The sequence below is a fragment of the Balaenoptera physalus genome (assembly GCF_965194825.1).
Source record: "Balaenoptera physalus genome assembly, chromosome: X".
NCBI classification, from domain to species: Eukaryota; Metazoa; Chordata; class Mammalia; order Artiodactyla; family Balaenopteridae; genus Balaenoptera; species Balaenoptera physalus.
This window is the reverse complement of record NC_138903.1, coordinates 35,197,710-35,224,065: the sequence shown is the minus strand read 5'-3', so window position 1 is coordinate 35,224,065 and position 26,356 is coordinate 35,197,710. Positions and strand designations below refer to the sequence as shown.

Below are 26,356 nucleotides of genomic sequence, written 5' to 3'. Positions count from 1 at the left end.
GGCAGAGGAGGGACAGAACAGCCGCACCCAGCCATCGCCGAGTGCAGAGCAGGCCAGCTTGGGGGGAGGGCCAGGCACAGTGCGGGTAAAGAAGGTGCCGGCGTCCGGTCCGGCAAGAGGGCGGGCTGGAGTGCGGGGGGATGGGTGCGCCTTGCTCATGCTCCCAGGGTGGGATGACCGAAGTGCAGGCGCCCAGGTTGTAAAGTGAGGCCCCCAACCCCGCATCTATGCTGGCAGTGGCCCGGAAACTACCGATCCGGTTTATTAATAGCCGTCGGGGAAGAGGGACCCGCAGCAGCAGCAACTCCATCCCAAGACTCTTACGTAAGAAGGGTGACTGGGCATGCCGGGTGCACGTGGACGCGTGGTGCTCCCGCCGTGGCCCTGGCCTTGGCCAGCTGCTGGGGGAGGGGGACCTCGGAGGCTTTTGCCTCCCTGCTGGCGAGGTCTTTCCCAATATTTCCTGTAACAGCCTTTGCCAGGGATGAAGAGCGACCCACCATCGGATCTGCACATTTTTCCAAGAGATCAGATGTGACAATGCGGTGAAGCAGCCAAATTCCTGACTTTTGTCCAAGTCCCGCTACTCAGAGATCCCAGGCCCCAGGCCGTGTGGCCTTTTGGCTGCCAAAGGGCCAGGAGAGAGTGACAGTAGGTAGGTCCGGTGTTGGGTGTCTTTCATCATTTAACAGAAAAGGGGGGAGGTGTCCAATATTTTTTTAGGAGGGGAGTTTGAAATGTACCTTTCCAAAAATAGTTCTTAAAACGCAAGGTCATTTAATAGGGCCTAAACTAGCTACCAAATCGCTGGATTTAACTTTTAAGTGCCTTGCACCTTCAATTTCACTTTGAGACTCCAAACCACAGCCTGTTTTCATTTTTGTTTCACCATCTCAATCCCCATGCCATGTCTGTCCTTCATACACCAGTCTTCTCCAACAGTCCTACAGATAATTCAAGAAGACTCAAGTTTCTAATTTTGAATCTCTTTTCTCTAAAACCTTTCAGGGGTGCTTTTAGTATACTGTTTTTTCACAGGACAAAAAGTGCCAAAAGGGAGAAGCAAATAATAAGAGGTTTATTTTTTTCCCTGTTTCTTTCACCTTAATAATATATATTTAATTTTTTCCCACAGCAAACCATCTTTCTAATTGTCTTTTGAATGAAACTGTGACTTGGTGCGACAAGGGCTGGACAGGAGTCAGTGACTTCTGGAGACAGAGCTCAGCCTGGGGAGCCCCCTTCCCAGGGCTTATTAGCTCTGCCAGATCATAGCCCTTGTTTTCTTATCTAGAAAAACTGGAATCATGTTACCTGCTCAACCTATCAGGGGCTTTGGGAGAATCAATGGAAAGGAAAATATAGAGCAAAAAAGCATTATATAAATTTCAAGTATTAAAATAATCTCACCCTCCTCTTTACACACGTGGAGACTTGCAAACTCTTCCGGCCCCAGTTTCCTTATCAATAAAATGGAGCTTCTCCCAGGGGCTGTGCCAGATTTGGGGTGAATAAGATAATAGATGTACAAATTATTATGTAAATACAAAGTACTTTACAAAGATGAAATTGTACTTTATGTAGGATCTTATCATAGTCTAAAGGTGTTTATGTGAAGAGTCAGAAACCTTAAAATGTGGAAATGGTCTATGATGATCCACAGACCCTTCCCCCCATTGCTTAGGCATCCGGCAAGTACAAAATAGTCCAGCTTGATTTTAAGCCCTTATGTGCAATGACATACAAAAAGCATTGCAAGAAGTAATCTCGAAAAAAACCCACACACACATCCAGTTTCCAACAACTGATTCTCTATAAATTAAAACGTATTTTGTCTCCCATGACAGACCCTCTGGATATTTTAAGTCCGTATACCTCTGATGAAAACTTAGTATTCAAATCTGAGTTACTAAATGCCGGAATCCTGCCTCTTTTCTTCCCAGTTTCAGCAAAGTGTGATAATGACTCGCAGAAAACGGAAATTCAAGTGATCTAGCAAAGGGATCCCAGCAAAAAACGCCCAGCTTGGGAGAAAGCCCCTAATGCCTTCTTTTTGGCCTCCACTCCTCCCCGGTCTGTTTCCTTCCTTCTTCTGGTGTCGAGGTCACTCTCCATCCCCCAGTTTCTTGACTCCTGTTCTTTCACATTTCTTAAACACTATAAGAGAAAGATGGCTCATGCACCTGCTTGCAAAACTTCCCAAACCGGGCCTTCTCGGCTCCCACAGGGCCAGAAGAACAACTCACGCCCACCAGGGTAACTCCTGAACGGAAAGGTCCGGAGCCAGAGCTCCCGGCCCTTGGAATCACCCCACCACCGCCCCTCCGGCTTCAGCCAATCAGGTGCCGTCAAGGAGTATTATGCAAATAAGCCTTCGTGCCCCAGCCAGTCAGGAGCCACGGCCCCCTCCCCCCAGCGTCCTCTTTCACCCCAGCCGAGCCGAAGTGGCGGCGGCGTCCCCGGCAACAGGAGCGCCGCCAATTTTCCCCTCCACTTGCGCCTGGAAAAAAAAATTAAAATGGTTCCTTGGGGTCAGCTGGGAGGGGAGCGGGCGGGTCTGGCCCGGCCGGAGGCGAAGAGCCTCTGCGGTTGCCCTAGGCGCTTTCCCAGTTGCAATCCGGAACAGGCTGGAGATGCTGAGCAACCTGCCCAGGCCTCATTTTGCCTCTGGAAAACAGAAGTCGTCTGGTGAGCAAACAACTTTTGAGTACTTTTTGCAGGCCAGCAGGCTCCAGGCCTCTGGTCTCTGCTTCCTCCCCAATACGCTAAATTCTCAGTAAAAGCTTTGTCTGGAGTCTGGCACCCACCCCACTTCTTGGTCCACAGCTCCAACTCCGGAGCTCAGTTCAGATTCTTAATTCCCACATTTCCCTTCTTACTTCAGCAACCATAACATCACGTTTTGCTGGTCCATCTCCCAAAAAGCGTTCACAAATGACCCCTTCTGTGTCCTTTGGATAGTTCCGGGAAAGATGGCATTTAAAGTAACCAGAAATTCATAAACAAAATACAGAACAACAATAAACTGGTCAAAGAAGGCACATTGGAGAAATAAGAGATTTGGCCTAGAGCTGGTGGGAGGGTGGTATCCTTGAAAAGCTAGAAACCAGCCCAACTCAAGATAGTGGAGACTCTGGATTACTTTGAGGTAGAAATTAGAAGGAACCACTTCATGCTAAGTGTCGTAGAAATATGACAATCAGACTGGCTTGTTAAAGGCCATCTAGTCCAGCCATCCACTTGTGCTGAAATTGCTCACAACATCCCCACCAAGTGGTCACCCTGGCCCACATTCTTGTAATTTCCATCTTCTAGGTTAGTTCTCCCATCTTGGAGCCCTCTGGGAGGCCATGCAGCCCACTGTCAGATATCAATAGATAGGGTCTCCAATCCACTCTTTTTCAAGCCAGCTATTCCAAGTTCCTGCAGCAGTTTTTCGTGGTCTCTCTGAGGTTGCTCATCCATCCTGCTCACCGTCTCTGGAAGTAGCTCCACTTTGCTTGTAAGTGTGGCATCTGGAATTCATTCAAGCACCATCTTTTCTAGGACAGAATGGAGTGGCGTGGCCACCTATTTTACTGTAAATGGTAACTTTTCTAGATCATATTGATTGCACACAAGTGCTTGGAACTTAGACATGTTAACACATTTTAACTTCACAACAACCCTGAGAAGGAAGTAAGGATCACAGAGTTTAAGTAGCCAAAGTAGCAGAACTGGGATTTGACCTAGTTTGCTGATGCCAGAACCAATGTTCCTTCTACTACCCAACAAATATCTATTTCTTACAATGCTGCCTACTATTTAAATGGACTTCTTTTAACTGCTACATCCATATGCTGCTGGTTAACAAAATTCTATGTATCCCGTTCTTTTTTTTTTTTTAATTGCAGTATAGTTGATTTACAATGTGTTAGTTTCAGGTGTACAGCAAAGTGATTCAGTTACACATGTATATATGTTCCTTTTCAGGTTCTTTTCCCTTATAGGTTATTACAAAATATTGAGTAGAGTTCCCTGTGCTATACAGTAGGTCCTTGTTGGTTATCTGTTTTATATATAGTAGTGTGTATCTGTTAACTCCAAACTTCTAATTTATCCCTCCTCCCCCCTTTCCCCTTTGGTAACCATAAATTTGTTTTCTATGTCTGTGGGTCTATTTCTGTTTTGTAAATAAGTTCATTTGTATCATTTGATTTTAGATTCCACATATAAGCGATATCATAAGATATTTTTCTTCCTCTGGCTATCTTCACTTAGTATGATAATCTCTGGGTCCATCCATGTTGCTGCAAATGGCATTATTTCATTCTTTTTTAATGGCCGAGTAATATTCCATCGTATATATATACCACATCGTCTTTACCATTCATCTGCCAACGGATGTTTAGGTTGCTCCCATGTCTTGGCTATTGTCAATAGTGCTTCAATGAACATTGGGGTGCATGTATCTTTTCAAATTATGGTTTCCTCTGCTTATATGCCCAGGAGTGGGATTGCTGGATCATATGGTAGCTGTATTTTTAGTTTTTTAAGGAACCTCCATACTGTTCTCCATAGTGGCTGTACCAGTTTACATTTCCACCAACAGTGTAGGAGGGTTTCTGTTTTCCACATCCTCTCCAGCATTTATTATCTGTAGACTTTTTGATGATGGCCATTCTGACCAGTGTGAGCTGATACCTCATTGTAGTTTTGATTTGCATTTCTCTAATAATTAGCGATGTTGAGCATTTTTTCATGTGCCTGTTAGCCATCTGTATGTCTTCTTTGGAGAAATGTCTGTTTAGATCTTCTGCCCATTTTTTGATTGGGTTGTTGGCTTTTTTGATATTGAGCTATATGAGTTGTTTGTATATTTTGGAAATTAATCCCTTGTCGGTCACATCATTTGCAAATATTATCTCCCATCCTATAGGTTGTCTTTTCGCTTTGTTTATCGTTTCCTTTGCTGTGCAAAAGCTTTTAAGTTTAATTAGGTCCCATTTGTTTATTTTTGTTTTTATTTCCATTAGTCTAGGAGACGGATCCAAAAAGATATTGCTGCAATTTATGTCAAAGAGTGTTCTGCCTATGTTTTCCTCTAGGAGTTTTGTAGTATCCGGTCTTACTTTTAGGTCTTTAACCCCTTTTGAGTTTTTGTATGTGGTGTTAGAGAATGTTGTAATTTCATTCTTTTACATGTAGTTGTCCAGTTCTCTGTATCCCATTCTTGAGCAGGGCAGATCTTTTTGGACCAAAGTACAGAACTTTTAATTATCTTACTTAAACTTTATCTCATTAGATTTAGCCCATTACTTCAGCCTGTTTCAATATTTTAGGTCCTAATTCGGTGCTCTAATGTGTTTGGGTCTTACCCATACATTTGATAACTATCCTACATATTCATCCAAGTTATTTACAGGCAGCACTGGCTGGGCAAAGGGCAAAGTACTTTGGAACATTTGGAAAGCTTCTTCAGCTTGATATCAGCCCATTAATTAGCATCTTTAATTAATTAATTAATTAGCACCTTTTGGTGTATGTTGTTTCAGCCAGCTATGAATCATGTTAATTGTATAGTCATCTAGCCTATATTTTTCTTCTTGACCACAGAATATTATGAGAGGCCTTGCTAAATGCCTTGCTAGAGTCCCAAGTTAATGGCCAGTTTTTCTTTTATGGAATCGGGAAGAAGGGCATTTTTGTCATCTGCCATGGAGGAGCCACTGTCACATGATACAAAAATGCAGAAATTGCATCATAATATTCCAAGTTAAAATTGTAGGGGGTGGTATTTAATCTCAATGTAATTGTCATTATAGGAAACACCCTCATGAAGATTTAGTTGGGAGAAGATAGGGAGATGCTAAAACCTGGAAACATGGCAGTAGTGAGTCTGCTGGCCTCCAACCTTAAGCTTTCAGGTTCTGGCATGTCTGAATATGTTGTGGTTAGCATTTTGTCCCAATCTTATTTTTAAAAAGCCTCTTTATTATTTTTTTGACTTTTTATTTTATATTGGAGTATAGCCGATTAACAATGTTATGATAGTTTCAAGCGCACAGCAAAGCGACTCAGCCATACATATACATGTATCCATTCTCCCCCAAACTCCCCTCCCATCCAGGCTGCCACATAACATTGAGCAGAGTTCCCTGTAAAATACAGTAGGTCCTTTTTAAATATAGCAGTGTGTACATGTCAATCCCAAACTCCCTAACTATCCCTTCCCTCCACCCTTCCCCCTCACGCCCCGTAACCATAAGATCATTCTCTAAGTCTGTGAGTCCGTTTCTGTCTTATAAATACGTTCATTTGTATCATTTCTTTTTAGATTCTGCATATAGGCGACATCATACGATATTTCTCTTTGTTTTACAATTAGTAGAAATTTGGAAACAAATTCATGTGTACACCATTAATAAGCGACTTTGTCATAATTATCATGGTTATAATTGTCGTTTTGTTCCTGGAAGAATATTAGACAGGGAAACGTTTTCCATCTTTAAGACACAGAACGTCTCGTGTAATTTCATTTTGTGCCAAGTGGGTGATTGCTTGGCTGGAAGTAGAAAGTGTTTGTTTGTGGCACAGAGTTCAGTCAGCAATATTTATCAAAAATGTTTATTTGGGGCTGCACAGTATCTTTAGAAACGACTTACTTGGTTTCTGTTGGAGGGGCTCAAATATCATTGCAATCCTGATTTAAACTATAGATGAGGGACTTCCCTGGTGGCACAGTGGTTAAGAATCCGCCTGCCAATGCAGGGGACACAGGTTCCATCCCTGGTTGGGGAAGATCCCACATGCCGCAGAGCAACGAAGCCTGTGCCCCGCAACTACTGAGCCTGCGCTCTAGAGCCTGTGAGCCACAACTACTGAGCCCACGTGCCACAACTACTGAGCTCGTGTGCCATGGCTACTGAAGCCCGTGCACCTAGAGCCCGTGCTCCGCAACAAGAGAAGCCACCGCAATGAGAGGCCCACGCACCGCAACTAGAGAACACCCACGCACAGCAATGAAGACACAACGCAGCCAAAAATAAATAAATAAATAAAATTTATTTTAAAAAAACTATAAGTGGAAATGCTGAGGTGATTCACTTAGTAATTAGATTTGGGGTTTTAGAAAGAACAACCTTGATTTACTTAACAAAAAGTCTATAAGAGAAAAAATGAACAACGTTGCTGTGTATGAAAACTTCTCTCTCTCATTTAGTCTCCTTCACTAGCAGATTATCTAAATCATTGGGCTTTGGATTCAGTATCCAGAATATTACAAATTGAAGATTCCTAGGAATCTACTAAGTATTAAATTAAGAAATTCTAATGTGGGTTTAGGGTTTGTTCATTCCCTCCTGTTTTTTCATTTAGTTTCAGACACCATGTTCAGCTTTGTTAGCTCCAGATTGAAGCAAACTGATGCCGCTAAGAATGACCATTTCAGCTGCCTTTATAAATGTCACTCTTGACCTATTCTAGGGACCAGACCTCTGTACATTCAACCAATTGGTTCAAGTACTTTGCATTTCTTTGTACCATTTGTGTAATTCCTCCAAAGCTGGAAAATAGAGTGCTTGGGTTATTACTATCTAATGTCATGTTTACTCAAAATTCTATTTTTTATTTATTCAAGCATAAGGTATTAATTTGCCTTCCTTCTAGAACACAACTCTTAACCTATCTTCCAGACAGAAACAGTCTCCTCTCCCCTCCCCTTGCCCCCGCTCCTCCCCTTCCCCCTCCCCTTTCCCCTCCACCCACCACTCTCCCTCCCCTCCCCTCCCTCCCTGCTCCTACCCCCCTCCTCTCTCTCTGCCCACCACAGGGCCAGAAATTGAAATGGGAGGAATGCTTAATAGGAGTATGATGTACTCCCAAGTCTCGAACTATTTTGGAATCCTTCTATGATCCATTCCAAACAATGAGGTGTGCAAGGAGGTCAAGTTCACCTACAAGATACTGTATATGATGGTATAATATCAATAAGTTAACCACAGAAAAAATTAAACCCACCACACATTGCGAAGTAAGTGATTAATTCCAAAATTATGACAGCATTCTTATTAAGGTCATAGAAACATCCAAGTAAATTTGTGTTATAATACCAAAATTAGGTAGAAATAAGTTTTCTCTAACAAACATTCTATCTACTTGAGAGGGTGGAGGTGTCAGATCACATAGTGTAGTGGAAAGAGCAAAGCTTCTGGAGTCAGACCCATCCCCGTCTCCCACCCCACAACCCCCAGGTGTAAATCACTCCTCTGCCACTTCCTAGCCTGTGGGCTCAGAGAAGACACATACCCTCTGTAAGCCTCAGTTTCCTCACCTTGCAGAGTTAATGGAAGCATTAAAGATGAAGTATGCACCTTACAGAATATCAAGCATATGGTAGGCTGTTAATATGTCACCTGGCTATGATATATTTTCACTGTATATTGTATTAGTCTATATCATGAGGCTGTATATGAGAATTGTGAATGACAATAAATACCTGTATTTTCTTGTAGCTCATCTATCTTTTGTAGTGTGAAGAACTGTTTGGGGCCTTGGACCTCTTCCGCTTGCAAGTTTTTGGGATACATGATGTCTTTTTTTTTCTTTTCTCCTTCCTCCCCCCTCCCTCCCCTCCCCTCCCCCCTCCCCTCCCCTCCCCTCCCCTCCCCCTCCCCTCCCCTCCCCTCCCCCTCCCCTCCCCCTCCCCTCCCTCCCCCTCCCCCTCCCCCTCCCCTCCCCCTCCCCTCCCCTCCCCCTCCCCCTCCCCTCCCCCTCCCCTCCCTCCCCCTCCCTCCCCCTCCCCCTCCCTCCCCCTCCCTCCCCCTCTTTCTTTCTTTTTCTTTCCTTCTTTCTTTTCTTTCCTTCCTTCCTTTCTTGTCAGTTCTGTCACTATGCTTTCTCTCAGCACACATTCCTTTTTTTCTTTTTTTTTAAGAAAGTTATTTATTTATTTGTTTTTATTTTTGGCTACATTGGGTCTTCGTTGCTGTGTGTGCGCTTTCTCTAGTTGTGGCGAGTGGGGGCTACTCTTCGTTGCAGTGTGCGGACTTCTCATTGTCGTGGCTTCTCTTGTTGCAGAGCAGGGGCTCAAGGCGCTCAGGCTTCAGTAGTTGTGGCGCATGGGCTTAGTTGCTCTGTGGCGTGTGGGATCTTCCCGGGCCAGGGCTCAAACCCATGTCCCCTGCATTGGCAAGCGGATTCTCAACCACTGCGCCACCAGGAAAGCCCTCAGCACACATTCTTAAAACAGTTCACAAATTCCTCATCATACATAATGTGAACATTTACCACATTCATGGTTTAGATCTCTCAAACTTATTTAGCCAAGAAAGGTAGTATTTGAAGAACAAATAATTTAAAGAGAAATCATAAGTGAAAGGAGGAGAGGAGGTTAGCCATGCAGATAGCTGGGGGGAAAGCAGGGCAAACAGGAAACAGCCAGTGCAAAGGCCTTGAGGCAGAGGCACGCTTGAAATATTCAAGGAATGACAAAGAGGCCAGTGTGGCAGTAGCAGATAGAGTAAAGGGGAGAGTGTTAGGTGATGAGATCCGAAAGGCAATGGGATCAGATCACAGAGGGATTTGTAAGCTGTTTTAAAGACTTTAGCTCTTACTGGAGGAAGAGGTGTCATTGGAGTGTTTTGAGCAAAAGCATGACATGCTTTGATTTACATATGAAAAGAACCCTGTATTATTCTCTGGGTTGAGAATAGTCTCCAGAGGAGCAAGGGTGGAAACTAGATGGGCAGTTAGAAGACCACTGAAATCATCCAGGAGAGAGATGAAAGTGGCTTAGATAAAGATGGCAGTGGTGAGAAGTGGTTGTGTTCTAGGTAATATTTAAAAAGTTGAGCCAGTAAAATCTGCTGATGGATTGCATTTAGGTGTCAGAAAAAAAGATAATCAAGGAAGACAAGTTTTTGATCCAAGCAACCAAAAAGAGCTAACACTGAAATGGGAAAGAGTCCTGGCAGAGCATGTTTGAATGAGAGGATCAAGAATCCAATTTTAAACATGTTAATTTCAAGATACATATTATACATCAAGCAGAGACACTGCATAGGTGGTCAGATATCAGCGTTGAATCATAGTATTTTTTAAGTACTGCCCCAAATTCTAGTTTTCATAAGAGTGCAATGGATCAAAAAGGTTTTGATTATAAAAAACCCACCACCAACAGTAACTATCCCTGACCCCCTCACCAGCACACCATCCCTCTTGTTCCCTTCACGGGCTACCTTCCCCAGAGTTGCCTAAGCATCTCTGTCACCTCCTTTTCAGTCCTCAGCCCACTCCACTCTGGCTTCCAGAGCCATCACTCCACAGAAGTTGCTTTTGCTGGTGCTCCTAGTGACTGTCCATGGTGCAAATCAAGGTTTCAGTTCTGCTACTTGATGTTGTCAGCACTTGACACTGCCGACCACATCCTCATTGGACTGTGCTCTTTCCTCAGCTTCTATGTTTTCCTCCTTTCTCTCTTGCTCAGTCTCCATTGCTAGTTTATCCTCCTCTACCCAGTCTTTAAATGTTGGAGTTCATAAGGACTCCCTGTTAGACCCTGTTCTCTTCTCCCCTTGTTCTTTTACCCTGGGCAGTGCCATGGTGTCAAATGTCATCCATATGTGGTTGACTCAAAACTACGTGTCTCGGGGCTTCCCTGGTGGCGCAGTGGTTAAGAATCCGCCTGCCAGTGCAGGGGACACGGGTTCGAGCCCTGGTCCGGGAGGATCCCACATGCCGCGGAGCAACTGAGCCTGTGCGCCACAGCTACTGAGCCTGCGCTCAAGAGCCCGTGCTCCTCAAAGAGAGAGGCCACCGTAGTGAGAGGCCTGCGCACCACAACGAAGGGTAGCCCCGGCTCGCCACAACTAGAGAAAGCCCGCATGCAGCAATGAAGACCCAACTCAGCCAGAAATAAATAAATAAAATAAATAAATTTTAAAAAATATGTGTCTCTAGCCGAGACCCCTCTTAGCCTCTGACCCATATATTCACCCCATTTCTCCACAGTCATGCCTCCCAGGCACCTCAAACTCAACATGTCCAAAACCATACTTTCACTTCTGCCAAGCCTGCTTCCCTTAAGTATCACATTTCTCATGAAATGGCACCATTATCCAGCCAGTTAGTTACATATGCCAGAAACTTGGAAGTCACCCTGGACATCTTTCTCTTCTTCATCCTTCACATCCAATTAGTCACAAAATCCTAAACGTATCTCAGATCTGTCACCTTCAGCTCCCTTGCTTTGTGTTTGGCTGGCTCATTCTTGTCTTTCAGATCTAGACTCAAGGGTCTTCTCTAATCACCCTACCTAAGACAAATCTCTCTCAGCTGCTCCATATCCCAGCCCTGTGGAGCTGCTCTTCTGAGCACTGGGACGCCAGCAGCAGCTGGCAGGACCCCTCTACAAAGGTCTGAGCAGCAACTTCTTGGAGCCTCTTGTCTGACCTCTTAGGTTTGAGTAATGCCAACCTCTCCTTTCTTCTTCCCCCAACCTTATGAGTGGCAGCTGCTTCTTACAGCTATTATCTCTGCACTGCCTCAATTTTGCCTTTTTGTTCTTTCAGCCCTCCACCACCTGTGTAATTAAATTCCAACATTAAAACCTCTCTGTTAAAATACCTAGGGCAGTTTCTGTTTTCTCGGATGGGCCTTACTGACACAACAACTTTGGTTATGAGTCCATTTGGGTTTTTTTAATCTTTCCTTAAGTCATTTTTAATACTTTTTATCTGCCTGGAAAATTATCCATTTTATCCACAGAGTTGTGTCAAGTATTTTCTTCTAGTTCTTTCAAGATCCTCTGTTTCTATGATAATAAACCTAATCTCATTCGTAGATTTTTGTATTCATTCTCATAGTCATCCTTTTTTCTCATTTAGGCCATTTAGCTTTTTGTCCCCTTTCTGAAGAAACAACTGCTTTTGAATTGATTTATGAATTCTGTCATTTTTTCTAATTTACTATATATATATTTTTTAACATCTTTATTGGAGTATAATTGCTTTAAAATGGTGTGTTAGTTTCTGCTTTATAACAAAGTGAATCAGCTACACGTATACTTATATCCCCATATCCCCTCCCTCTTGCGTCTCCCTCCCCCCCTCCCTATCCCACGCCTCTAGGTGGTCACAAAGCACCGAGCTGATCTCCCTGTGCCATGCGGCTGCTTCCCACTAGCTATCTATTTTACATTTGGTAGTGTATATATGTCCATGCCACTCTCTCACTTCGTCCCAGCTTACCCTTCCCCCTCCCCATGTCCTCAAGTCCATTCTCTACACTTGCATCTTTATTCCTGTCCTGCCCCTAGGTTCTTCAGAACCATTTTTTTTTTAGATTCCATGTACATGTGTTAGCATATGATATTTTTCTCTTTCTGACTTACTTCACTCTGTATGACAGTCTCTAGGTCCATCCACCTCACTACAAATAACTCAATTTCATTTCTTTTTATGGCTGAGTAATAGTCCATTGTATATATGTGCCACATCTTTTTTTTTAACATCTTTATTGGAGTATAATTGCTTTACAATGGTGTGTTAGTTTCTGCTGTATAACAAAGTGAATCAGCTATACGTATACATATATCCCCATATCCCCTCCCTCTTGCATCTCGCTCCCACCCTCCCTATCCCACCCCTCTAGGTGGTCACAAAGCACCGAGCTGATCTCCCTGTGCTATGCGGCTGCTTCCCACTAGCTATCTATTTTACATTTGGTTTTACTATACTTTTTACCTTATGAGTTTCTTCTTTCTGCTTTCCTTTGTTGTTTTGCCAGTTTTTTAAAACTTATTAAGTTGACTATTTAATTCATTTGTTTTCATCTTTCCTATTTAGTAATGAAACTGCTTAAGGGTATGGATTTTTCTTTGATTGCTGCTTTAGTTCTTTTAATTATTCTTCTTTAGATAGACTCTATTTGTGGCTTTGATATCTTCTTTGGCCCAAAAGTTACTTGAGATTTTTAAAATTTCTATATAATATAAGTTATTTTAGTTTCTATGCTTGTTATTAAGTTAAGTTTCATTATTTGGGGTCAACAAATATAATCTGCATGATTTCTACTCTGGGGATTTATTAAAGTTTTCTTTGCTTATGCCTTATTCCTTCAATTCTAACATAAACTTTAATTTTACTGCCCTTTTTATTGATTCTAAGACACATTTTAATGTTTATGAAATGGGACATCTTATCAACAATTAATGGTATCTTGCAGTTACATAATTGGCAGCGTTTTTACTTTCTTAGTGGAACATAAAATAATGTTAGATTTTACAATCTGATGACATCTTAAATTTGATGAACATGTTTTGTTTAAATCACTTTAAAATTGTAGCATACCTCAAAATGTCTACTAAAAGAAAATTGACAACTGTTAAGGTTTTTTCCCTACAGCTATTTTTTTTTTTTTTTTTTTTGGCTGTGTTGGGTCTTCGTTGCTGCACGTGGGCTTTCTGTAGTTGCGGCGAGCAGGGACTACGCTTTGTCGCGTTGTGCGGGGCTTCTCATTGTGGTGGCTTCTCTTGTTGCGGAGTGCGGGCTCTAGGCACGCAGGCTTCAGTAGTTGTGGCACGCAGGCTCAGTAGTTGTGGCTCGCGGGCTCTAGAGCGCAGGCTCAGTAGTTGTGGTGCATGGGCTTAGTTGCTCCGCAGCGTGTGGGATCTTCCAGGACCAGGGCTCGAACCCATGTCCTCTGCGTTGGCAGGCACATTCTTAACCACTGTGCTACCAGGGAAGCCCTCTACTGCTATTCTTGAATCATTGGTGTATCTTATTGTTGATGAAATCTTAGAACTAAAGACAAAGTCTTTCTTATAGTTCTATGGATACATGAAAAAAAGGAAATATTACCTGTTTTCAGGGTATAAAGTTTAATATATATCTATTCAATCAATTATCTTAATTATGTTATTTAAATCCTCAATAAAACCTTACTTAGATTTTGATGATGGTGGGAGGTGGGGAGTTGGTATACTTGGTCTGTGTTACTGCAGAGTAAGTCAAAGTCTCCAATTTTTGGACATGTTATCGATTTCTCATTGTAGTTCCTTCAGGCTTTTAATGTATGCATGTTGAATATATATTACTTGTTGCACAAATAAGTGTTAGTTCATTATTTGAATTGTACCTTTTATCATTAAAAATTGATTCTCTTTGCCATTTTAATGTGTTTTTAAAAATTTAACCTTACAGGATATTAATTTTGCTGACTAATTTTTCACTTTCGTTCCATTTGCCTGATGTTTTGCCCATTGTTTTAATTTAAATCTCTGTATATCAAGCTGTTTCTATGGTAATTAGATTTTACCAGCTTCCCCATTCCTTGGTTTTTTAATTTCAATTCATCTCTTGGTTGGCTTGATTTTGTCATCAGGTGATTTTTTTTTTCCCAAGAAGAGCTTGTGGGTGCAATATTCTGTGAGTTTTTGTAGGGTTTAAAATATATTCCTTTTTTTTTTAATCTGGACAACAGTTAGACTGACTATAACATTATTGGATCACACTCCCTGCCCCAGAACTCTGAATATACCCTGCTATCTTCCATGGCTGAGTGTTGCTCTGGAGAAGTCTGAAGTCTCCCTGATTTATTCTAGCTTTTCTTATGGGTGCCCATAAGATTCTATGTATTCATTGAGGTTCAGTAACATTACTTGTATATGTCTATTTACTATTCTAAATCACTTTTTCCCTTGAATTTAGTATACACTCAATCCACAGATTCGTGTCTTCCTTAATTTCAAGCAAGTTTCCTTTAATTTTATCATTGAATATTTTTTCTCCTCTAGGTTTTCTACCCTTTTCTTCTGGAGCTTATCGGTATTCTTTTGTCTCCCTTTCATAGCTGTCACTTTTTTCCTATTTAGTTTCATTTATTTCCCCTTTTCCAATTCATATTGGACAATTTTTTCAAGTCTGTCTCCATATTACTTTCTTCTGATAGCACTAATACCTATTCTACTTTTTGCCTTTCAAATGTGGTGTTTTTTTCCAGCAATCTGAAATACTTCATTTAAAGAAGCATTTTTAAAAATCATGGTGAATAGGTCAATATCTGATAAAATTGGGTTGGGGGTACCTGGGTTGTTTATTAACATCTATATTTTTCTGTATGCTTGGTTTTTAAAAAATAGACTTTTAAATTTTTATTTATTTATTTATTTTTAATTTTACTTATTTATTTATTTCTTTGGCTGCACCAGGTCTTAGTTGCGGCACGCAGGATCTTCGTTGTGGTGTGTGGGATCTTCAGTTGCGGTGTGTGAATTCTTAGTTGCGGCATGCATGTAGGGTCTAGTTCCCTGACCAGGGATCAAACCCAGGCCCCCTGCATGGGGAGCACAGAGTCTTAGCCACTGGACCACCAGGGAAGTCCCCGAAATAGACACACACCCACAGCCTCCTCCACTCTCAGCATCCCCCACCAGAGTGGTACATTTGTTACAATCAATGAGCCTACATTGACCCATCATTATCACCCAAAGTCCATAGTTTACATTACAAATGTAGTTGTTATTTCTATAATTGTTTTGTTATTATCCATATTTCCTGAATCCTGTCAGTACATTTTGTATCTCTTACTCAGCATCTTATCATCCCTTACTATCTCTTCCTTGAGCCCCTTTCCTTTTCCTTGTCAAAAACATATAACTTATTTTGTTTAACTTTTTACTGGCGTATAGTTGATTTACAATGTTGTGTGAGTTTCAGGTGTACAGCAAAGTGATTCAGTTATACATATACATATACATATACCCCCTCTTTTTTAAGATTCTTTTCCCATATAGGCCATTACAGTGTTGAGTAGAGTTCACTGTGCTATACAGTAGGTCCTTATTAGTTATCTATTGTATATATAGTAGTGTGTATGTGTTAATCCCAGTGTCCCAATTTATCCCTCCCCCCTTACCACCCTGGTAACCATAAGTTTGTTTTCTACATCTGTGACTCTACTTCTGTTTTGTAAATAAGTTCACTTGTACCCTCTTTTTAGATTCCACATATAAGTGATATCATATGATATTTGTCTTTCTCTGTCTGGCTTACTTCACTCAGTATGACAATCTCTAGGTCCATCCATGTTGCTGCAAATGGCATTATTTTGTCCTTTTTTATGGCTGAGTAATATTCCATTGTATATATGTACCACATCTTCTTTATCCATTCCTCTGTTGATGGACATTTAGGTTGCTTCCGTGTCCTGGCTATTGTAAATAGTGCTGCAATGAACATTGGGGTGCATGTATCTTTTCGAATTATGGTTTTCTCTGGGTATATGCCTAGGAGTGGGATTGCTTAGATCATATGGTAGTTCTATTTTTAGTTTCTTAAGGAACCTCCATACTGTTCTCCATAGTAGCTGTATCAATTTACATTCCCACCAACAGTGTAGGAGGGTTCCCTTTTCTCCACACCCTCTCCAGCATTTATTTTCTGTAGATTTTTTGATGATGGCCGTTCTGACCAGTGTGAGGTGATACTTCATTGTAGTTAAACATGTAACTTATTTATAATTGTACATTTCTTCTTAATTGAGAGCAGTTTCATTTTTCCAGTTGTGTATTTTTTACTTCTTTACATCTCTCCTAACTTCACATTGAACTCATCAATAAATCACACTGGCTCAATCTTCAAAATATCTCTAGGATATGATTGCATTTTATGCCTCCTTGCAGCTAGGAGAGGTCAGGTCTGGCCAGTGACGTGAAAGATGAAATTTCTCAGTGGCTCTCAGGAAAACTTTTTAAAAGAGGACAGACCACACTGGCATCTGCCTTTCACCTTTTTCTATTTGCCCTTCCTCCCTTCCTACCATTGGAAAAGCAGCTTGGTGCCTCAGATGCAGCATCCATTTGTCACCATAAGGAAGATAACCATATATACCTATAATAAAGCATGAATCTATAAGAAAGTGGGTGTGGTCAGTTTTATGGTATTTGCAAGCTGAACACCATCTTGACTGATGAACACCATAGATAGAATATGTATTAGTTTCCTCTGGCTGCCACAACAAAGTACCACAAACTTGGTGTTTTAAAACAGAAATTTATTCTTTCACTGTCCTAGAGGCCAGAAGTCCGAAATCAAGGTGTCAGCAAGATCGCTTCCTTCTGTATGCTCTGAGGGAGAATCTGTTCCAGGCTTCTCTCGTGGTGTCTCCAAGCTGCTGGCAATCCTTGGCTTGTATATGCATTACTCTGATCTCTGCTTCTGTCTTCACATGGCCTTCCTCTCTGTTTCTGTATATTGTCTTTTGTTGTCTCTTATATGGACACCAGTCTTTGGATTTAGGGTCCACCGTAATCCAGGATGATATCATCTATAGATCCTTACCTTAATTACATCTGCAAAGACCTTTATTCCAAATAAGGCCATATTCTGAGATACGGAGTGGGCATGTCTTTGGTGAGGGGCACTATCTAACCCACTGCATGTGTGTGTGTGTGTGTGTGTGTGTGTGTGTGTGTGTGTGTAGATACATGGGATAATATACATGTATTTTGTTTTAGAGCAATCCTTTTATTTATGTATTTATTTCTTTATATTTTACTTTTTGCTTGATCCTTCTCTCTCTCTTCCCACATCAAACTACATGATACTAATAATCCATAATCCTGGTTAGCCTATTGTGAATACTTTTATTTTATTTTATTTTATTTTATTTTTTTATATTTATTTTTGGCTGTGCTGGGTCTTCGTTGCTGCACGCGGGCTTTCTCTAGTTGTGGCAAGCAGGGGCTTCTCTTGTTGTGGAATGCTTCTCTAGGCGCTTGGGCTTCAGTAGTTGTGGCTCACAGGCTCTAGAGCGCAGGCTCAGTAGTTGTGGCGCACGGGCTTAGTTGCTCCGCAGCATGTGGGATCTTCCCGGACCAGGGCTCGAACCCGTGTCCCCTGCATTGGCAGGCGGATTCTTAACCACTGCGCCCCGAGGGAAGTCCCGCGGATACTTTTATTTTATCTACAGACATTTAATCCTATGCAGACAGAATGTATATACACAGATAAACGCATACACATGCACACACACAGAGTATTGGTTAGTTATTCTGCATAATGAACTCAGTAATTTAATATGGCAGTTACATAATATTATAGTTCATAAATAATGAGATTGGGGTTTGGTCACTCTTGGTTGCTCATACATCTCAGGATCTGCTAGGGGCTCTGCTCTAGATTGGGTTTGTCTGGAATAACTTTTATCTTTGCTAGAGTTGCTCTGATTCAAGGATCCCTCATCCTCCTCCTGGGATCAGTGAGCTAACCCAGGAATATCCTTCCCATGGAGATAGGAGAAATATAGGCAGGCAAGTCCAATCACCCAAGCACTTTTTCAAGAGTCTGCTTGTGTCACATCAGCTAACATCTCATTGGCTCACGTCATAATCAATGGGCAGGGAAATCTATTTCGTCTCTTGATGGAGGAAACTGTGAAGTTACATGGCAAAGGCATGAGTACAGAGAGGAGCACAAAATTGCAGCCATAATGCAATCTATCTTACAAACAGATATGATAAACAAACATACATGCCTTCATCTGGTGAGTGTTTAAAAACATAGGTTCATACTATGTAATTTGTTTGCATCTTCCTTTTCTCAGTGACACCTCATGGAAATACCTCTAAGTCATCTTATTTATCTCTGATTCAGGTTTTTTGGGGGAGGGGGGGCACGCCACACACATGGCTTGCGGGATCTTTGTTCCCAGACCAGGGATCAAACCTGTTTCCCTGCAGTGGAAATGAGGAGTCCTAACCACTGGACCTCTAGGGAATTCCCTCTCTGATTCGATTTTTAAATGCTGCATATTATTCCATCTTGTAAATCTACTATAATTATTTAACTGTTTTTCTCCTGATGGGTATTCAATTTTTTTCTTGTTTCTTTTTTGTCATTCATTTTGAACAGTACAGAAAAAAAAATCTCTCCTGGGTCAAAAGATATTTGTCTTGTTAATTTTAATAGGAATTTCCAGGTTACTTTTTAAATAAGGCTGCAATGCTTCAGTTTAATCAACAATTTATGTCATTCTTCCCTAAATTACCGCTAAGAAGTGGTGGCGTTGTTCTTTATTAATCTTTGCCACTTTGTTTTATATAAAGTGACTATTGCTTCTTCATTTTTCATTTCTCTAACTGCTTATGAATTTGAGCGTCTTTTCATATGATTTTGCCATTTAAATTTGCACTTCTGTTACTAGTCTGTTTATACCCTTTCCTCGGTTTTCTATTGAGTTGTTTTTCATTTTCTTGTCAATTTATAAGAGCTCTTTGTATATTACAGAAAGTATGCCTTTGATTGTCTTATGCGATACAATATCTTTCCAGCTCTTTGTTTATTCACTTTGTTTATGGTATCCTTTGTCATGCAAAAGTTTTGTTTGAGGCTGTTTTTACTGTTTAAATACTTATTGAATTAAAGGGTTTTAGAAACACTGCTGTGCTCACTAAGCCACTGTAATCATTAGGAGGCTGAGCGGGGGAGGTGGATCATCTCTTGACACTGCCCGGAGCTTCCCCCAAATTCTCAGTGCATGCAAAAGAGAAATGAAATAGGGCATTTCAATTATACCTCTACAAAATTGAAAAAGGAGAGAGATAAATGAGAAGTCACAGGCAAAGGACATGTGACGAAGCCCCAGCAACTGTTATTTAATAGAAGAAAGCCCACTTGGGTTAACTAGCACTGAAGGAGAGGCTCAGCTAGAGCATTGTATTCCTTTCCTAGGGCTGCTGTAACAAAGCACCACAATCTTGATGCTTTCAAGCAACAGAAATTTACTGTCTCACAATTCTAAACATCTGAAACCAAGGTGTTAACAAGGCTGTTTTTTGCTTTTTATAAATTTATTTATTTATTTTTTGCTGCGTTGGGTCTTCGTTGCTGCGTGCGGACTTTCTCTAGTTGCGGCGAGCAGGGGCTACTCTTCGTTGCGGTGCGCGGGCTTCTCACTGCGGTGGCTTCTCTTGTTGTGGAGCACGGGCTCTAGGGACGTGGGCTTCAGTAGTTGTAGCACGTGAGCTTCAGTAGTTGTGGCACGTGGGCTCTATAGCACATGCTCGGTAGTTGTGGCACACAGGCTTAGTTGCTCCGCGACATGTGGGATCTTCCTGGACCAGGGCTCGAACCCGTGTCCCCTGCATTGGCAGGCGGATTCTTAACCACTGTGCCACCAGGGAAACCCAAGGCTGTTTGTTTTTTGGAGGCTCTGAGGGAGAACCCGTCTCCTGCCTCTCTCCTAGCTTCTGGTGGCGGCTGGCCATCCTTGGCGTTCCTCAGCGTGTAGACACATGACTTCAGTCTCTGCCTCCATCATCACCTGGCCTTCTTCCCTGTGTGTTTTCACATGGCCTTCTTATAAAGACACTAGTCATTGGATTTAGGGCCCGCTATAATCCATTATGATCGCATATTAACCTAACAAATTACATCTGCAAAGACCATATTTCTCAATAAAGTCACATTCTGAGGTTCTGGGTGGAGATGAATTTTTTAGGGACACTATTCAACCCAGTACAGTCTGCCCTCTGCCTGCATCCCCCCCCCAAAAAAAATCACATCAATCTCATGTGCAAAATACACCCCCCAAAGTCTTGACTCATTTCAGCATTGACTCTGAATCCAAAATCTCATATAAATATCATCAACTCAAAAAGTTTAAAATCTCAAAAAGTTCAAAATCTCATCTGGTAAATGATCTAAATCAGGTGTAGGTGAGGATTTGGATATGATCCACCTTGGGTCTAACTTCCTCTACATCTGTGGACCTGGGAAACTAGAAAATAAGTTATCTGCTTCCCAAAATACAATAATGGGTTGGGCATTGGATAGACATTCCCATTCCAAAAGAGAGAAATGGTCATAGGATCTAGTAGTCCCTCAGTGGAGAGCCTGATTCTGTAGCCCGCTCCCCTCCCCTAGCTTTCTGTCCCATATAGAGTGATGCAGTCAGCCCCTACCAGCAACAAGTGTCCTTGCAAATTAGATACATTTTTTTATATGTAAAGCCAAATACATCTATCTTTTTCTTTATAGTGTCTGTGTTTTTAATCTTGGTTAAAAATGTTTCCTCTGACCCTATATTGTACATGTAGTCGCCTAATTTTCTCTGAAGATTCTAGTTGCTTAATTTTATATTTACATCTTTAACTCTTCTGAAATTTATTTTTTATATCATGGAAGATGGAGTCCATTTTAATTTTTTCCATATGGATATCCAATTGTAATATACCACTTATTTGAACAAATTCATACTTTTCAAAAAAAGTGGTTTGAACTATGACTTGGTCATTTATTAATTTCTCATATACACGGGCTATAATTCTTGATTCTCTATCCTTTTATACTGATTACTTTGTCTCTTCTTATGTCAGTATCATATTGATTGGATAAAAGTGACTTTTCAGTATATTCTGATAACTGTTAAAACAAGTCTCTCACTGACTTGATTGTCTGAAAGTCTCCCTTTCTAAAAGTTCGTATGAGAGTATAGAGTGATACTAAACATTTGGTAACCACTAGCCAAAATTAATTAATATAAGATTAGTTAAAATTAAATGAAATTTAAATTAAGTATCATTAAAAATTCAGTCCCGGGGCTTCCCTGGTGGCACAGTGGTTGAGAATCTGCCTGCCAATGCAGGGGACATGGGTTTGAGCCCTGGTCTGGGAAGATCCCACATGCCGTGGAGCAACTGGGCCCATGAGCCACAACTACTGAGCCTGCGCGTCTGGAGCCTGTGCCCCGCAACAAGAGAGGCCGTGACAATGAAAGGCCCGCATACCGCAATGAAGAGTAGCCCCCGCTTGCCGCAACTAGAGAAAGCCCTCGCACAGAAACGAAGACCCAACACAGCCATAAATAAATAAATTAAAAACAGTAAAAAAAAAAAAAAGTTGTAGGACTCACACTATTCAATTTCAAGGATTATTATAAAGCTGTCAAATCAAGACAGAAATCAAGTCATAAAGACAAATAGATTAATGAAACAAAATATAATACATAAATAGATATAGACACACAGTCTATTTATTTATGATATAGAAGCCAAGACAATAGGAAAAAGGAAAGTCTTTTCAAAAAGTTTTGCTAGAACAACAAACCATCCATACATTAAAAGAAAAACTTACCTCATACACGAAAATTACTTCTAGATGAACCATAGACCTAAGCAGACAAGCTAAAATTATAAACTTCTAGAATTAAATGTAGGAAACTATCTTTATGAATTTAAGAAGGCAAAGATTTCCTAATCAGGACACAAAAGAAACTAATCATTAAAAATTGTAAATTGGGCTGCATCAAAAGTAAAAACTTCTGCTCATCCAAAGTCAGTTAAGAAAATGAAAAGGCAAGCTATGGTCTAGAAGAAAATATTCATAATGCATATGTCTCACAAGGGGTTTGTATCCAGAATTCATAAAGAATGCCTTCAGTAATAAAATAAGAAGCAACCCAATTTTAAAATGCATAAAATACTTTTGAAAAGACACTTTGCAAAAGAAAATATATGAAGGCCAATAAACATATGAAAAGGTATTCAACATTACCAGTCATCAGAGAAATGCAGATTAAAACCACAATGTGATACTTCTTCACACCCACTAAAATGGCTCAAATTTACAAGTCTGATAACACTAAATTTTGGTGAAGATGTGGAGTAACTGACATCCAGCATTGCAGCTGGAGTATAAAATAGTACAACCACTTTGGAAAACTGTCTGTTTCTTGTAATGTGAAACACACACCTGTACTATGACCATTAATTCTACTCCAGTTCATTCAAAGAAATAAAAACTTATGTCCACAAAAAGATTTGTACAAGAATGTTTACAGCCCTTTTATTCATAATAACCAAAAACTGGAAATCATACAAATGTCTGTTAACAGATGACTGGATAAATAAATGTGCTCTAGTCGCACAATGGAATACTAGTCAGCAATGAAAGTGAATGAATTGCTTATACGTGGAACAACGTGGATGAATCTTAAGGACATTATGTTGAGCAAAAGGAGCCAAATACAAAAGAGTACGTACTCTGTGATTACGTTGATATGAAGTTCAAGAATAGGCAAAACTAATCAACGGTGACAGAAATCAGAACAGTGATTGTGTTGGCGGGAGGGGAGAAGGGGAGTTAGAGTTTGACTGCAAGGGGCCACAAAAGAGCTTTCTTGGGTGATGGAAATGTTCTATTTTATTCTTGATCAGGATGGTAATTACCGAGGTGTATACATTTGCCGGAACTCATTGAATTGTAAACTTAAGATTTGTGCCTTTTATTGTAGGTAAATTTTGCTGCAAACAAACAAACAAAAGGAACACTGTGAGGAAGATGAAAGGAAGTATGCTGTGGTAGCCTGACTTATTTCTAAGTCAGGTATGATGGCTTAGAAAACTGTATCCAAATCTGTATCTCTTCCCTGGGGGAAGGGGAAGGTATTGTTTCCTGGGGAGATTGGTTAGTTTAACTTTTCAGCTCATTGGAATTTTTTCTTTCATGGACTTATGTTTTTTGTCTGGTTTGGTTTGGCTTGGTTTGACTTCTCTTTGCTATCCGACTCTGGCTACCAGTTGGCCTTACTTTCTAGAGAACATTTATCTGGGCTGGGGAAAACAAAAATGGCATATCCACGGTGTCTTTTCTTCACCATTGCTTTCCCTATAGTTTTTCAGGGTGGAAATAAGTCTATACAGCGATGGTCTCTATTCCACCATGGCCCACTCACACCCCCCCCTTCCCCAGCCCATTCTCAAGGAACCCATTGCCTGTAGATGCCTCAAAACCCTCTCACTTATGTGCAGAGATATTTACACCCTGCTTGAGATCTGGAGAGTTATTTGTTAGCTCTCCGCGCCCCCCTACTCCCTGCCCCACATTGGCCCATAACTTCGCCCAGGGTTCACTTTGCTTGGCAAATATCCATTGCTGTTTGGGGCATAGTAGCCATGTCTTAGTTTCAGTATGGATGGAATTTTCCTTTGTTTTCCTTCATTCAAATCTGTGGGCTTGGAACAAAAGAGTGTAACAAATATACCTTTACTTCACCATCTTTTGTTGGAAACCCTGAATCTAGTGTGAACCCTCACCCATGGTTAAAACCTTTGACTGGCCTTCCATTGCCATTCAAAGATAACGAGTCTCAAAGCCCCGAGGTAGCTTACAAGGCTCTACGTGGCCTGCCTTCTACTTAGCTCTCCAGTGTCATCTCACTTCTGGTTCCCCAAATCTAGGATGCCCCAGTCATTCTCACCTTCTTTTATCCTTTGAAGATAACATTTATTGTTCTTTTTCAACTTATTAAAGTAACTGCATTCAGTGGTAGAGAATTGGAAAATACAGAGAAGTATAAAAAAGAAAAGAAAATCACCTGTAATCATGCTTCCTAAAAGATATCACTGATAACATTTTGTCATATTTTATTCCAGTATTTCTTCTTTTTTAGTATTTATTTATTTATTTTTATTTATTTATTTTGGCTGCGCCAGGTCTTAGTTGCAGCATGCGGACCTCCTAGTTGTGGCATGAGAACTCTTAGATGCGGCATGCATGCGGGATCTAGTTCCCTGACCAGGGATCGAACCTGGGCCCCCTGCCCTGGGAGAGCAGAATCTTACCCATTGGGCCACTAGGGAAGTCCCTATTCCAGCATTATTTCTATTCATAACATCCAGATATTATTTTTATGTTATATATACATGTGACATGTGTATGTGTGTGTGTGTGTGTATATATGTATATATATATATATACATATAATTTTAAGGTAATTAGAGTCATTTGGACTTCTTCTTCTACTCCACATTTTATTATAAGCATGTTCCTGTGCTATCATTTCCCATCATCATTACATTTTAAGTTCTAGTGAATATTAATAAGCATTTACTACGCACCCAGTACTACTTGGCTAAGCACTTTACATGTATTTTCTCCTTTAATCCTTGCAACCATCTGTGAGGTACTAGGATGTTCCCATTTCATGGAGAAGGAAACCAAGCCTTAGAGAGGTTAAGTAACTTGCTCAAAGTCACACAGCTGGTAAGTATTGGAGCTGGGATTTGAACCCTGGTAAAGAAAATCTCAAAATTCTCCTGAGGTGTCAATAGAACAGTCTTTTAAACATTGATTGAATATTGAATAGATAGAAAGGAATAATTATAACCTATATGTAAAGTATAAAGGATCATGATGCAATGAACAAAAATATTACCCACCACCCAGTTTAAGGCAAATACACTTGCTTTTGACAGTTCTTCAAAGTGGCCTTCACTGAAATGATCACAACTGGAATTAACTAACATTTGGGCCCTAGGATTAAAATTCCTCAGTGTAAAGAAGACAGTGGCAGACTTCCCTGGCAGTCCAGTGGTTAAGACTCTACGCTTCCAATGCAGGGAGCGCAGGTTCGATCCCTGGTCAGGGAACTAGGATCTTGCATAACGCGCAGCACGGCCAAAAAATTAAAAAAAAAAAAAGTAGGCAGTGGCTCCCCCAATCCCTCAGAGTACAGCAGGCCCTTTGTCTCTCCAGACAGTCAAATCAGTTGGTTGCTGTGAGCCCAGTTCTGGTAGCTGCTGCTCAGGTGTTCCCTTCCCCAGCCTCAGGAAACTTGTGCACTGAGAGAGGCTGGAGAACTCAGAACGAGGCCACCTCACTGGGGTCGACTGAATAGGCTTGGGAGCAGTGGCATCAATGTGGGCAGTGACAAGGGGACACGCAGAGTCAGTGCTGGTGGCAGGATCAGCTCGTGATGGGTCCTCTGGCTGGACAAAGCAAAGCCCCAACATAACCAGTGACAGCCCCTGTGATGGCAGTGGGAAAAGTTGAGCAGCTAAGGTGAGGGGGTAACTTTCATTGCTACCTAATTGAGTGACTCTGAATCATTCTAGGAGAAGTGAAAGGACATTGAGGTTTTAGGAAACCTGTGAAGTTCAGGGGGCTCAGCGCCAAAGGTATTTTTGTCACCACAGCCATTTTACCCACACCCGCATCTGTCCACCCTCCTGGCTAGTGAGGGCTGAGCAAGTAAGGATTAATCAATATTTCATAAAATACAAGTTTCACTTCCCAAACTACTTCCTTCATTCAACTATGGTGGCTCTTCCATTGCTCTCTATTGTACCCCTGGGGGTAAACTCTACAATTGCGTGAATTGTCTTCAATCAGACAGACACCTCCAGTAGACATGGGAAAGCAGCATTCAAAGGTGATGACTTTGCCACCACCAGTGTCTGCGCCTCTTCTCCACCTCCTGCCGCCCTTATCGTATATGGGCTGAATTCTTGCAATAACCTCTTAAGCAGCATCCTTGTTTCCAGTCTCTCGGCTATATTTGCCACCAATTTGTTTCCTTTTTAAATTGTTTTTAATTA

At 41.2% G+C, this 26,356-nt stretch overlaps 1 long non-coding RNA gene across 2 annotated transcripts; it reads left to right on the top strand.

The window, feature by feature from the left end:
- LOC309652254 lies at positions 1–24,937 on the top strand. 2 transcript variants are annotated; one of them, XR_014258622.1, is made up of 4 exons: positions 1–324; positions 473–655; positions 1,136–2,688; positions 23,272–24,937. It is a non-coding gene; the product is annotated as an uncharacterized lncRNA (long non-coding RNA). The 2 variants fall into 2 exon arrangements; XR_014258623.1 differs by having other exon boundaries at positions 1–655.
- The last annotated feature ends 1,419 nt before the right edge of the window (positions 24,938–26,356 follow it).